This window comes from Pezoporus occidentalis, unplaced genomic scaffold (assembly GCF_034315485.1).
Source record: "Pezoporus occidentalis ecotype Australia unplaced genomic scaffold, CSIRO_AGI_Poc_V1 ctg96, whole genome shotgun sequence".
In the NCBI taxonomy this organism is placed as follows: domain Eukaryota; kingdom Metazoa; phylum Chordata; class Aves; order Psittaciformes; family Psittacidae; genus Pezoporus; species Pezoporus occidentalis.
In genome coordinates, this window is record NW_026916325.1 from 327,705 (window position 1) to 342,160 (window position 14,456).

The following is a 14,456-nucleotide window of genomic DNA, read 5'->3' on the forward strand; positions in this document are numbered from 1 at the left end:
TTTCTCATGTACTAGGGATCTGTAGTTCCAGAATCATATTACTATTTGTGACATAGTTGAGGTGGATAAATGAGCTAGAATACAGGCTCCCTGTGATAATTTATTTGCTAATATGATGCAAACACATACTTCAGGATAGGGTGAGAAGCAGCAGGTTAGGAGCACTCTCAGGATATTGCCACATTCACATCACACAGGGAACCTGAGGACTTCCTTTACCTGTTGGTGAAATCATTATGGTAATAGAGGGCGAAAGAAACAAGCTGGTCTACCTCATCCGCTTCCCTAAACTGTCAGCAAAAGCTCAAGCAGCTTAGGATATTACAAAGTATTAATCTCCTGCAGAGACCCCTGCTGTCCTTATGGGCAAGGGACCCTTTGCTGAAAAGCTTTCTTCAGGGCTTGATGAAAGAGCTGAATGGGCATAAAAATGACCCTGAGATCGTTCAGTTTCCTTGGCTACCTCTCAACCCAGGCAAACATAATTTTTTATCAGGGACAGGACAGAAGCACCACCTCCCTCCAGTACCGCACGGGTTCATGAAGCTGTTAGTGATGAAGTCAGAGACTGCACCTCAGGAACAGCTGGAACAGAACAGATGTGGATGCAATAAAAATGAGGCTTCTTTCCTAAGATGTATGAATTATCTGCATTTGTGGAGTTATTAAAATAATCAATAAAATGAGATAATTTTTCATGTTGGAACAGTTTGGCTTGACAGGCTTATCCAGAAGAAGGCACAGAGAAAACATAACTACTCTCTAAAACGCACACTGGCAAATACCATGAAAGCATTAAAAATAAAAGAAAGGCTGGCACCTGGACAAATGAGCCACGGCTGTGAATACATTTAGGAAACCAGAATGTACTTTCTTGGTCTTTTGCCAAGAGTCTTCCAATAGCAACAAGAACTGAAAATGTAACTAGTTCAAAGGCTGAGCCATATGTATTTATAGTATGACTGCTGCTGTTGTTAACAGCTGGCTGGATGTGATGACCTAAAGCTGAGGGAACCGAACAGTGGCTTTTGAGCACACATAATTCTTATGATTTCTGGAACTGCCTGGAGAATTGTGTGACATGGAGATTCTGGCATGCAGTCTGCTCCCTTCCTACCATATTCACTACAATTGTTCATTTTATTTCTTTCATTATCTGTTCTTTCTACTCACTGACCTCTCACTTCTGAAAGTACCCACAGGACCTGTATGGTGACTCCTGTCCATGCAAACTACTGAGAAACCAAAAATTTAACAGTCCACTATGTCTATGCAAAAGGCAGTCATGGCGTCTTCTTCCTTGTACGTGTGTCTTCTTGTGTGGAACTAAGAGTGTTATATATATCTCTCTGATACTCAGTGTAGACCCCTCTTTTGTCCTATTTATCATATCCAGCCTCTTTTTCTCTGTCTTATTAATAACAATAGCCTTACAGTCACCTGGGTCTGCATATCAACAGGGGTAGATAAAATGACATAACAACTATCTGAATGTTTTACATGGTGACTGTATTCAGGACTCAGAGCTTCATTCTTATGCAGTAGTCAGTGTGGGGACTGATTTCATCAGGTTCTGCATCACTGGAAAGAGATTTTCAGTCCTTTGACAAGCTTAGGAAGAATTTATTATTTCACAGTGTCCGCACATACACACTAGTGGAAATGTATGCATATTTGTCGTGCATTGCTATTTAGATGTGCAATAGTCCAGCCAAATGGACATTGCTGGATAGAAAATAATTATTTCCTTTCTTTATGAAGATGTATATCGTTACTGTTACTTTGATTGTTATTACTATTCAGAACTGAAAAAAACTAGTTCCACTATTTGGTTTTGAAGAAAAAGGATTGGCTGTTCAGGTCTCATAAACGAATGTGTCTACACAAAATGTAGTAACTATAACTTGTACCTGAATGGGCAATCTGTCTTATTGTACTCAGAAAAAAATCAATTTTCTGGTAACACTTGTGATGATAGCACGAATCTGTGAATCTGCAGGCAAGAGTGGGCATGTGTGTGCGTGCAAAGGAACATTTTGAGGATATTGTATCCTTACACCACTGAAACCATTTATTTATTAATTGTTGGATGATCTGCCAGCTCTAAAAACCTTTTTATACAATATCTTTTTTTTTCCATGAAAAAACTGTTAGATTTTGCTCTGAATGTGATCTTCCATTTAAAGAGGCATAAAAACAAACTATATTACACTAATCTGAAGAGACAAAAGGGACAGGTAATATGAATAAAGAGTTTCACCAGTGGAGTTTCAAAAATTGAGTGGAGCTATTTTGTTTTATGCAGGAAGGGCCTCACCCTGCACTCCAGAAAAGAAGCATATCTATGGAGTTCTAAGATACTTAGAGGAAGCTGAAGAGGAGGGACATCCAAGTTCTCAGTTTTGTACCCCAGTTTAAATATGTAAAAGAAAGATAACTGTTACCTTGTAAATCTAGATTATTTTTCTGTAAAGGTTCTTATTTGACAGTATTGCCTGAATGCAATGGTTTGTTTTACTGCTTTGCATGCTGCACCTGTGTTTAAAGTTCACCCTACTTCTGTACCCTTACTGCTGTAGCCAAAAATCAGTATTGGCTGACTCGTGTTTCCCCTATGCAACCTGGTGTGTGGCTGCTCCAACCTTCCCAAGCTTCTGCATGAAGGCAAAGATGAGTTCAAGAAGCACCTGTTTGCCATGTCCTAATAAAGCATTTTTTTTTTTTCCCAAAGAGAGCCCAAGATTTCTTTTGCTTTTAGAATGTGACAAAGTATATCTTTATTCTTTACAGCAGTGTCAAGTCAGGAGATGGCTGACTTGGTTCCAGTTACTGCTGTTAAAACCCATGAAATTACAATAATGCATGTGGAGGAGTAATTGCTTCTTTTTCTCCTCTCTTTTTTATAAACTGTGTTTTTGTATTATAGGCATCAAACATCACAACAGCTGGTGACAAAGTAGGAAAAAGGAAAGAGCACCTGGTAAATAGAATGATTTCCACATCATGTATGTTAATGTTTTTCTTGCATTCACTCCAAAATGTTGAGTAGTAAAATGAGGCTAATTGTGAAGCAGAAGTCTTACACTTTTAATCAGGTGTATCAAAAGTGTTTTCCTTTGCTATTTTAGTTTCTTGGGTGATCCGATAGCACTGTAATGAAGAAAATTTCTCTTTAATGAAAGGAAAAGCAGTCTGTAGAGGATAGACAGTTTCTAATCATGTCTTTCCTGAAGTTCAGTCTCTCCTCAGTGTAAAAAATGTTGAACAGGCATGTAACAGACCAAGAATTTTAAATTGCTTTGTATTTTCTTTAAATGTACCAACTATAACATAAAAAAAAGTGACTTGTAGTGCAGTTATGCTAACAATAACGAAAATGAGAAATTTCTTAATATGTAAGAGTTAACAAACAGAAATCAGAATTAGAGTGAAGAGGTGGAATTTTAGTGGCCTTTTTTTTTCATTTTGGTATTTTTAAAGGTGAGATAATTCAGACTGCAAGGGACCTGAGGAGGTCTAGTGCAGATTCCTTGTCAAAACAGAATTAGGTATAAGGTCAGATCATACCTTCATATTGCATATGGCAATTTACCTGAGGAGGAAAACAAACAAAATTTAAAATATTGTGGGTTGTTTGTTGTTTTTTTTTTCACTTTCACCTAATTTTATTACTTATTCGCTATTACTTCTGCTATTAAACTCAGAAATCTTATGTTAAATTCATACCTAAACAATTCATTTAACTCTGAATAATCAAAACCCTTTGTTAAGATAGCTCAAATTAGTCTGCAGAGCAGCATGACAGAATTTAACATGACTATTCTGACTTTTATTTGTAAGCACAGTTAGCAACACAATTGCCAATTAAAATAGAACATATTCAAATTGGAATCACTTTATGGTTGATTAAGCTGCGCGATATAACAAACCATGTGTTGTTATGGTTATTACCCTAGAGTTTACAATGTTCCTCTGATAGTCCAAAGAGTGCCTATGGGTACAAGAACTCATGAACTGGAAGTATCTTATCATTTTGAAGTCTAATATCTTCAGGGAAGCTGGTGTTAAAGCTAATGTTTTCCTAAAGTTCGCCTATTTAAAGAGAAACATAAAAAGCATTTTTCAACATGGATTTGATTCATTCACAGGTGATATATCTGTAGCAGTGGGAGGGTGTAGTAACCTTATGATGTCTTTCATGCAGTAGTGAATTTTACCTCATGGATCTTAAACAAAACAGCCGCAGTGCTTTCTCAAGGCCCTGGGAAAGGAATTAGAAGATCTGGTGGTTTGTGCTGCTGTAACTCTTCTCCTTTTTTATTTTCTGTTAGTATGGGCACGAAACCTGACTTCTACTACTGGCGCTGTAATAGAAATCTGATGTTGCAAAGCAGATGTCTTCATTTATGTTTGCTTCAGTTGGTGTGGGCAAAAGTAAAGCAGGGCATGCTTTCAAACAGATATCTTGGAGGTATCCTTTGAAGTTACTTTTGCATGGAAAGTATTAGCATAACTACAAAAGGGCTAAGAAACTGAATCCTCTGTTTTGTTTCTCAACACCCTGAGTGGGCTCCACTTTAAAAACTAGCACCAAATTTCAGTTTTGATCTGAAGTTTTATTTCACTTTTTCTCCAAAACTTTACCATGTTGTTGCTACAGCTGGCCTTCCTCTGACAGGCTATAACCAGTAAATGTGTTGTTTCCTCTGTCCATAAAATCTTCAACGGGGGGGGAAACTCTCCTAAGAGGGGAAGAGCCTTGCTAAAGCTTAATAAAAACTGTTGATGTTCTCTGCATGTACTATCATGTCTGTTCTAAAAATAAGTATTTGAAGCAGAAGCCAGATTCTCTAAGCAACAAACTACCTTTGTGAAAATGCTTCAAAAAAAGATACAAGAAGGTACTAAAATCATGAACATGACTGCAATTGCCTGATATTAACTCCATGGCTGTAGCAATTAAACAGAAATGCTTAGGATGTTCTCAATAAGCAGCAATATTTTGCAGCTTCATTCACCATAATATTTTGCAACATTCATTTATTATAATCACTGCCTTCAGCATAATCTCTATATATTATATTACCATACGTGGCATTATACATAATAGCCTGCTAACAATACTCATCAGCATAAGAATTTCCCCATCTCGAACATTAACTTCAGCTGACTGTTTGACATTTTTACTGATATTACCCATCAGGAACTTCTAATTCAACCTAACCAACACAAGCAGGATTTCAGAAGCCTCTTTACTTTCTGTAGAATATCCAAAGAAGGAAAGCAAATTTTGGGGAGAAAATGCTTCTTCTCCCTTGCAAACCAATAACTCAGGTTTTTCAAAACAACAGTATCATGGTATTTTTAGTCTTTGTGCAGCTTATGGACCTTTCCAGAGCCATAAAGGTACCCATTTCCCAGCACAGAAACTGAACAGTGTGTCTCCATCACAGCTGACAGGCTCCAAGGCATATGACATAAGCACATAGCTCTCTGTGACTTTTCAGGTACATATATTGATTATGAAAGCTTTTTTAAACTGTCTGGTGGTATATCAGGCATGCCAGGTGGTATATCAGGTATCAGGTATGCATGTGCCCTGGATATACCAGGGCACGCGCATCCAGAATCCATCTTCTGGCCATGGCTAACCAATGTTTGCAAGTTTGAGGGAAAACTTTAATCTTTAGAGCGACCCTCAGGAAACAACATATCTGACATGTTTGGTGCTGAAATAAGTTGTCATTGATTTTGCCTAAGAAGCTGAATTTCAGGTCCTAGTTCTAAGCTCACAAGGGCAAACTCTGTAAATCCAACAGTATGTTGTTTGACAAAAAAAAAAGACTTTTGAAAACACTATATTGTGCATTCTTTGTCTCCATTCTGGAAGTAAAGCTAACTGTGAGGTACAAGCCCAAAACACAGTGCTGAAAAAAAATCAACTGAATAAAAATCCAAGAAATATTTTTTATTTGTTTACTTTGTGCATTTTTAGACACATTCATCACCTAATTTAATTATCCTCTGGCTCATTTCTTTCATTAAGGTATTCTCACTTGAAAGCGATTTGCGATGAGAATGTGTCCAGATGGGTAAAATGAGCATTATCCATAGCTAGCTGCTATTCAAACCCTAACAATTTGCACAGGTTGATGGAAGTTTCATAAGCCTATGAATCTTTCTGTAAGACAAGTTTGGAAAAAAATTAAACAGGATCCTTTTACTAATTCCAAAATCAGAGCTCTTAAAGGAGAAAATCTAATCACCTCTTGCTCAGACCCTGACATAAAAAGCAAAGATGGAGAGTGTCACATCTGTGTCTTGAGTTTTCCTATCTTTAGGGACAATGGTGGAGGTCAGAGTAAGTATATCTTTGCTGTTATACAAAGAACAGTTCAGACGAGGGTAACAGAAGAGATTCTGGATGCCTGGAGGCCATTAGAGTTATGAACTTCTTGGGGGTGGAGGTGTAGGCACAGCAGCTGGAAGAGTTGGCTGGCATGGCTGATTGACCTGAACAGTCTAAATATTGTTAGAAACTGAGTCTTCCCTTCAAGAACATGGGTGTGCATGGACACACACATGCAGTCTAGTCTTCCAGTGGTACAGAGGTGTAATGGAGCAAATCAGCTTTGGCTTATCCAGCACCTGAAATCTGCTATAAACCCAGTGAACTTTTTAATATGAACTCAATTCAAAAAAAAAGAAAGGAAGTTCACAGCTGAAACAGCAGCGAACAAAAAACATTCAGGAAGATCTCAATTTAGTCCCTAAATGCTTACTTTCTTACCAGTAGTCCACCAACTCTGAATGGTGTATTTCTATTCAAACACAGCGCAATTTCCTTGCATTAGGAAGCACAGACAGATACTTCCAGATCATTAAGGATGGGTGTCTCTTCTGGCTTTCAGCCCTCAGCTGTGGGGTCAATGGTACTGCTTTATTCTTGTGATTCCCTCAGTTTACAAGGAAAGGATGACATTACCATTCTGTTTCAAAGGTAAAACTGTGAGAAGTTTTGTATGGGAAAAAACATTCTGCAGGAACTATACTTGAAAGATGACACTGTACAAAAGGAGGAAATAAATTGTAAGGTAGCTTTGTATATCTGTGCTTTTGTTCATTTTAAAAGTAAGTGCTTCCTGGAAAAGCTTAAGTGACTTGAGAAACATTGTATAAAAATGCTATTAAAGAAAATGGAAACACTGTCTCAAACTGTCCTTTTAGGCCTATACATTCTTCTTTAGTCAATATTTTGAAGGCAGCAGGGCTAAAAACATGAAGACGGCTTATTATGTCCATGGTGTATTTGCTCAAATTGAAAAATCTGTCATAGCTCCTTTAGGTGTTTCAGAATTTCCTTAAAGCTCATTAATTCTATTCCTTATGAAAGAAGACAAAACAAAACATAAACATGTGTGAAATCAATACAAAATACTTAATTACAGTAGGTCTAATAGTAACAAATATTGTCCACAGACTCTTCCTTATACACACTATCAGTAAGTAGATGTTTTTTTTTAGCAAATTAGACTATAAATAGGTGTTATGTAGTAGGATAGAAATCTGGAATAGACATGGCTAGAAACTTTCAGTTTTCCATTAATAGCTATAGAAATAAATCTGAAGTTATCATGACTCATTAAGCCAGCTTTGACCTGAAACTTTGCAAAATTACATGAAAGTTATAAAGAAACCCATCTTCAGTTAAAACTCCTGGCTTTCCAGGTAGAATTCCACATTCACTTGGAAGATAGAGCTCGGTGAGTTATATTCTTCCACAAGACAGATTGATCTCATTTGAGCCTTCATTTAGTGTTAAGGCATGACAAGTCTTTGGAGGCATATAGGTCCTGCACATTACCAAAGGTTATCAAAGAGTTTTTCTGAATGCCAGAGAGGGATAGGTTTGCACCAGTTAATTGAAGGTAAGTCAAGCACTACATCCATTCTGACATGCAAACTTGCAGAATTACTTAGTCGAAGAAAACACAAGGTTCTACCTACTAAATACTGTTGTTAAAGTGTAGCACGAGATAGATAATGTGTATTCCCAAGAACAGGATTTCTGCATGTTCGAAGGAGGCCACATCTCTGAGCATTTTACCACCTATGCCTCACTGGTGGGACTCCACTGGCTAGTTCAGAGAATCACTTCACATTATTTTTCAGGTTCTGATGCAGAAATATATCAGGGACAGATGTTCTACAAAATCCCTGAACACATCTATTGCTCTAGAAGTCGATCCCCCATGCCATAGTACTTCTGAAGGCAACAGCATACGTAATGAATGACAAACGAGGCACTTGGCTTTTGATATGTCCCCACTCACCATTCACTGCTTGGTTCCCTTCTGTCCTCAGGCTCCTGGGTATCTTACAGGAACTATCCAAGTGGTGTCACTTAAAGGGCAAAGAGATAAACCATATGTGAAAAAGAATAAAATTACATGCCTTTGTCCCTTTCAAGCAAAGTAAATCAACTTACAACAAACCAAAAAGGTGGCTTTGTGAATAAGAGAGGCCTGACTCTCATATACATTGCCTTACACTTTCCCTACAGCAAAATAAACCTTGAAAAGGATACTAAAATATTTCCCATTTTAAACATGCTTTCACTAGCATTCTATCTTCCTAAATGCTTGCAAAGCATCTCTAATCAATCCATGTAACACATGTTAAAGAGTTTCTTTCCTAATTAAAAATAATACAAATATAAAATTGTAAAGCAATTACTAAATAACTTTAATAGTAAAATGTTGATACTAGAAAAGTGTGAACTTACCAGTAAGTATCAGAACAAGAAGAGTTGTGATATAGCCTGACCTGTAAATGTACTTGTATCCCTGGAAGCCAGATTTCACCCCTGATATTGTAGCCATCATTCTAAAGGTACAAAAAAAAAAAAAAAAAAAAATCCCCCAAATCAGCTTACATGTCATTCTAGGTTGTCACAGACTGGAAATAAGAAATCAAAGGATGAGAACACCCAAACAAATTCATGCCATTGCTATTGCTGTTATTATCACCAGATTTTGCATTTTTAAAGCAGACTTTCACATGCATAGCTAGACTAAACTGTGGCATCTCATATTGATCTCACCCACTAAAACTTTCAAGCAGCCTGGAATCTTGTCTAACCTCCTGCAAATATATGCATTTAAAGGTCACACACATGATGTGAGATTTGCTTGCCAAATGCATCCTGTGTGCTCATTCTACAATGTAAACTGACAGTTAACTTCAGCCTGCTTGGTGGTGGTTTATGCTGGAAGACTGAAGATTTAATGTTAAACACAGAATTATCCAAGCTGTTTTAATCATGCAATCTACAGCATTCCTCAGATAACCACAGTGATGTGGTGGGCCAGCTGAAGGAAGCTAAAATAACTAGTATGTTTAGCACGTTTAATAGTTTGCTGCTGTTGTTTCAAAATTGCAAAAATATTTGCTGCTTCCAAAGTAATCTGCTGTTGGAAGCTACTGAAAATATTGGTTATTCATACAGATCCTACATCTCTTAATATACTTAAGCCATCACAGTTGCTACCATTTGATCCTTTTACAGTGACATAGTATAACATACTGGTTGAGGAGATGCATGGCTTTTGTTCAGATATTGTTTGAAATGCAGAGATTCAACAAGAAGATTAACTGCAAGAGTCATTAAGTATATAACTACTTGCAAATTTCTGTCACTAAAATGTATAAATAACAAGAATAATAGCAGAAAAAATGAAATTAAACAGCCTCATGCAAAATACTGCCAACTGGACTCCTTTTTCCTGCAGGCAGCACAAAGACAAAAGCAAAGCTGCTCTACCTTGTGGCAGTTAGCAACTGATCCTTCTACACACTATTTTAAAAGTATTAGATAATTTCAAGCTGTTTTATCCCTCAATATTATATAAGAGCAATTTTAATTAATTCTTAAGAGTTAAAAAAAAAAAAAAGAAAGAAAAATGAAGATTTGTGTTTCTTAGGAATGCTAAGCTGTACAAAAGCTCTGGGCTTTGTTTTTGGCCTGTCATTCTAAGGGAGGTGAGGACGGATTATAATTGCACTATGGGGCCTGAACAGAGGACCCCTGTAGGTAGAGCAGGCCTTTCAATCTTCTGATCAACGGAGCTGAAACAAAAATGCAGGAGGGCTGTGTTCCCACGTTCTTTGACAGTTTCCTGCTGCAGATAGCGTCCTTTTAAACCTCCCTTATGCTTTCATTATGCTGGTGAAATAATGAATAATTTGCCTCCTCCACACTTTGATATGCATGGTCAGATATTATTGGCTAAGAAGCAAGAGGGACCTTCCTATAACCTTAATCCAGTTCACACTAATAAAATGATTTAGCTGAGCATTCTTGGGAGGCAATTATTTTTCTTGAAGACAATGACTATCAAAAAGTCCCTAATGGGCAGAGGCAGATCAGGTCACCTCAGCTTTCCATTTTCTTCAACACAGGCAATGTTTGGACCCTTAAAGTACGAGCTCCTTTCTGCAGTTTTGTCACAAATACTCAATCATTACTGTTGCTGAGTGTAGGGTTAAAAATGAATTAAGCTTAATTTTGATTTATTCGAGTGTGCAGTTATCGACTGTGAGAGGTTAACAGTACTCTGAGTTCTCTGAGACAAAATTTTCACAGGGAGAGATAAGCTGGAGACATCTGAAAAGGTACTTCTGTTTCGTAATAGTAGTGGTGAGCAAAAATATTTTAGTTCTCATTTTGCTTCATTAAATTATGCAGCAGGCATTCTTAGACAGAACACCAGGATTATTTTTCCTAAATTAATGCAGTATTAATGAAAGACAGATTTATTAATTTAAAACATTACTCTTTTTTTTTGGCACGATTAACTTTAGTTAAAACAGACTAGTATTCTCTTCTTTGAGATCTTGAAAATCATCAACAATTACAAAATACATTGGCTGTCATAGTACTCTTATTATATAATATGGACTGATTTCCGAGAGTCTTTGCAAACATAAATTGAACCCTCACATTCCTCTTGACACAAAGATCATGTGTATATCCTTATTATTTGTGACTTATTATGATTGCTGTTATCATTACTACTTAATATTATTGTTAATGTTCTTCACAGAAAACATCAGACTAATTGCATCTTTCAAAGACAGGTAGATATGCACTAAGTTTTCTAAAGACATGTAGGAGCCTTTTGTTCACACCTTCTATTATTGTACCAATATAATTAAAATGAAGATATGGGTCACAGGTGCATTTGCATATCTAAAGCGTAGCCTGATCCTGAAAAAACCTAGGTGTGCTGCAACTGCATATTTTTTGATGAGAAAACAGAACTTCTAAATAAACAGTTCCAAGTGAAGCCTGTAATACAATGTCATACAAGTATGACCTTATAGTGTCAGTTACATGCAAAAAAGATTGGTATTAAATGGAACCATTCTAATAAAATTAAGGCAACTGTTTCAGGCTATGTGACTGCAGTTCATACTGAAAGAATTATTGTTAAAAAAGTTTTCCTATAGTTATCCTTGGCAATAATATTAATGAAAATGCATAAGTTGTACTTTTTAAACTTGTTGACTTAAAAATGAATGAACTGTAAATTCAGATTCAGTTCTTTGAATTTCAGACATCCAGTTGAAGCTCAGAGATAAAGCAGTCATTCACATTTCATCTGAATCAGTCCCACCATTGTTTATTTAAGGATGATATTATGACTGTGCTCCTAATTTACATATCTGCAAACCTAATTTCAGCTGTGATGAATCTGATCTTTAAGACTTATAAGGATCGTACTATGAGTTGGAAGCAAGTGAGAGATACGAATCATCCTAGTAAAGGTTTTCAGAATTGGAATTGCGTCAGTTTAAAAAGTGTTGGTAGTAAAATAACATCTGGGATATTCCATATAGCTCTGGCTATCCAGAGTCAAAAAGATAAAATAGAATTAGAATAAGTGCAGAGAATACCTTCTTTTCTTCTGAGAGAAAACTGAAAGTCAAAAGCCGAGGTAATTTCAATTATTCTGTCACTACACTAAGGAGAGGAAAAATTAAGTGTAATCTGATGAGAACCAAACTTGCAACCTGGCTGAAATTTGATTGTTGATCCATGGATAGTATAGCGATAACATTACTTTGTTATCTTCCTTCTCTTTGAGGTAGTATCTCTCTAATTAAGTATGCATCATGAAATGGAAAAAAGAGATCCTTAAAGTCTGGAAACAGTAAGGTGCAGTTCATAAGAGAATTTGCTAATATCTCTTAGATGTGATGTGACATCCAAGTTAAAACACCTTATGTGATATGTTGCCTACATAGATGTCCTTGCATTATGCCTCTCTATATTTTAGTAGGGTTAGTTTGGATGCAGCTAATTCCCTGACTGAGGTTCCTAGTGTCTCAATTCATCATCCTGCCTCACTTCTTTCCTAGATCTCTTCTATGGTGAACTGTTACTGAACTAAAGTATGAAGATACCAATTAATAAATTTAGAGCAATAACAGGCACTATAAAATACATAGCTTGGATGCTCTCTTCACAGACAGCTACCATGGTCTAGAGATAAGAAAAAACATTACAGGTAGTAAAGCTACCTGAAAAAGAGAAGTGCGGAGAAAGAAGGGCATACTGGAGACAGCTGATTACAGCTGATCAGGCTCCACCAATGCAGCAGGGAATGAGAAACACCAACCAGTTGAAGGAATGGCCACTGTTTCATTGCTATGGTCACTTGCATTGACAACACTGAAGACTGATTAAATTGATGGGACTGCTGGTTAAAGAAAGGTTTAAAAACTAACATGGTAAAATTAAGTATATTGTGATATTTAAATGACCAGATTTAATACTCAAAACTTATAATTATAGATTTCTGTTGTAAACTTCCACAATCAACTATTCCATAATTGGAAAAAATACTAATCGGTGAGTGAATATAGTACAAGAATAAATAAGTTCCCACATCAGAAATTCCTAGCAATTTTTTATCTAGCTTTTAGTAGACTGTTGCAAAGATGAGCAGCAACACAGACTGCTTAAATTCAGGAATCCACCAAACCCATCTGTTCTGGAGAAGGGACCAGGAGAGCAGTACATGCTTGGTATTGAACACTCATTAACCAACATTTTTGTCTTCATTTGTTCAGGACTAGAAAATGCTCGCTTTCTTACCACAAATAAGTAGAGTCACAGTAATGAGAACTCTCTAGTCTGTTGTGATCACTTAAATTAGCAACTTCAAGAAGCCTAATGATTCATTAATATGACCTTCAGTCAAAGAAAATATTATAACCTCAAAATCAAGATGATTCAGCATCTTCACCAACATAAATTTCAGACAATCACTTGGAGTCACTAAATCTATAAACCAGGAAATGGTCTCTGTTCTTAATACGAACCGAGAAACCGTTTTTTTCAGGGAAAAAGTATCATTATTAGGAATCACTAAGGGAGGTGATAAATATTAGGAAACTCCATTTCCTTTTATTTACTTTGATTGAGTTAGTTTTTCTTCTGAGGGATTTTAAGAAAAAAACATTTCCTTGAAAAATGGGTGAGATCTGATCCTGCTTTTATATTGGAAGGTTTTTTTTAACATCAGTCCATAAAGCTCCTTCTATAATGTTATATCTCTGGACAGACAAAACAATATCAATGCCAGACACCTTTAAAAAGCTATTAATATGACATACATTGTCTGATCTCATTTCCATTGAAGAACATCAACTTGAGTAGTACAGTATTTTGAAAATCCACAGCAACTACTTACTTTGATGAGAATCAGATTAAGTTTTATCTAAAAGGTAAGGAAAAGCTACACTCAATATATAAGAAAAAAGGTATAATAAATATTCTGACTCAGGTAGATCTTCGGCCACAACTGAACTGTTTGAGAATTCTAGAAATAGAAGAGAGAAAATGAATAAAGCACTCATGTTTTCTTCCATTTTTTTCCATGTATCTGTTCCGAAATTATTAATTATGCTTTCCCTAGCTCCAAAAGTTAAAGTCTTTCTTGACTTTCTTGACTCTGAGAAGCTATTTTGATCCTATTCCTTTCCTTTCCTTTCCTTTCCTTTCCTTTCCTTTCCTTTCCTTTCCTTTCCTTTCCTTTCCTTTCCTTTCCTTTCCTTTCCTTTCCTTTCCTTTCCTTTCCTTTCCTTTCCTTTCCTTTCCTTTCCTTTCCTTTCCTTTCCTTTCCCTTTCCTCCAGTCCATTCCAGTCCATTCCAGTCCAATTGTCTTGGGTTCAGCTGCAGCAGTCATTTTTTCTCCTTCTTAGCAGCTGGTGCAGTGCTGTGTTTTTTACTTCAGTCTAAGAACAGCACTGGTAACACACTGATGGGTTTAGTTGTTGCTAAGTAATGTTTACTCTGATGAAGGACTTTTTCAGTCTCACGCTCTGCCAGTGAGGAGGTGTATGGGAAGCTGGGAGGAAGCAGAAACAGGACACCTGATCCAGAGTA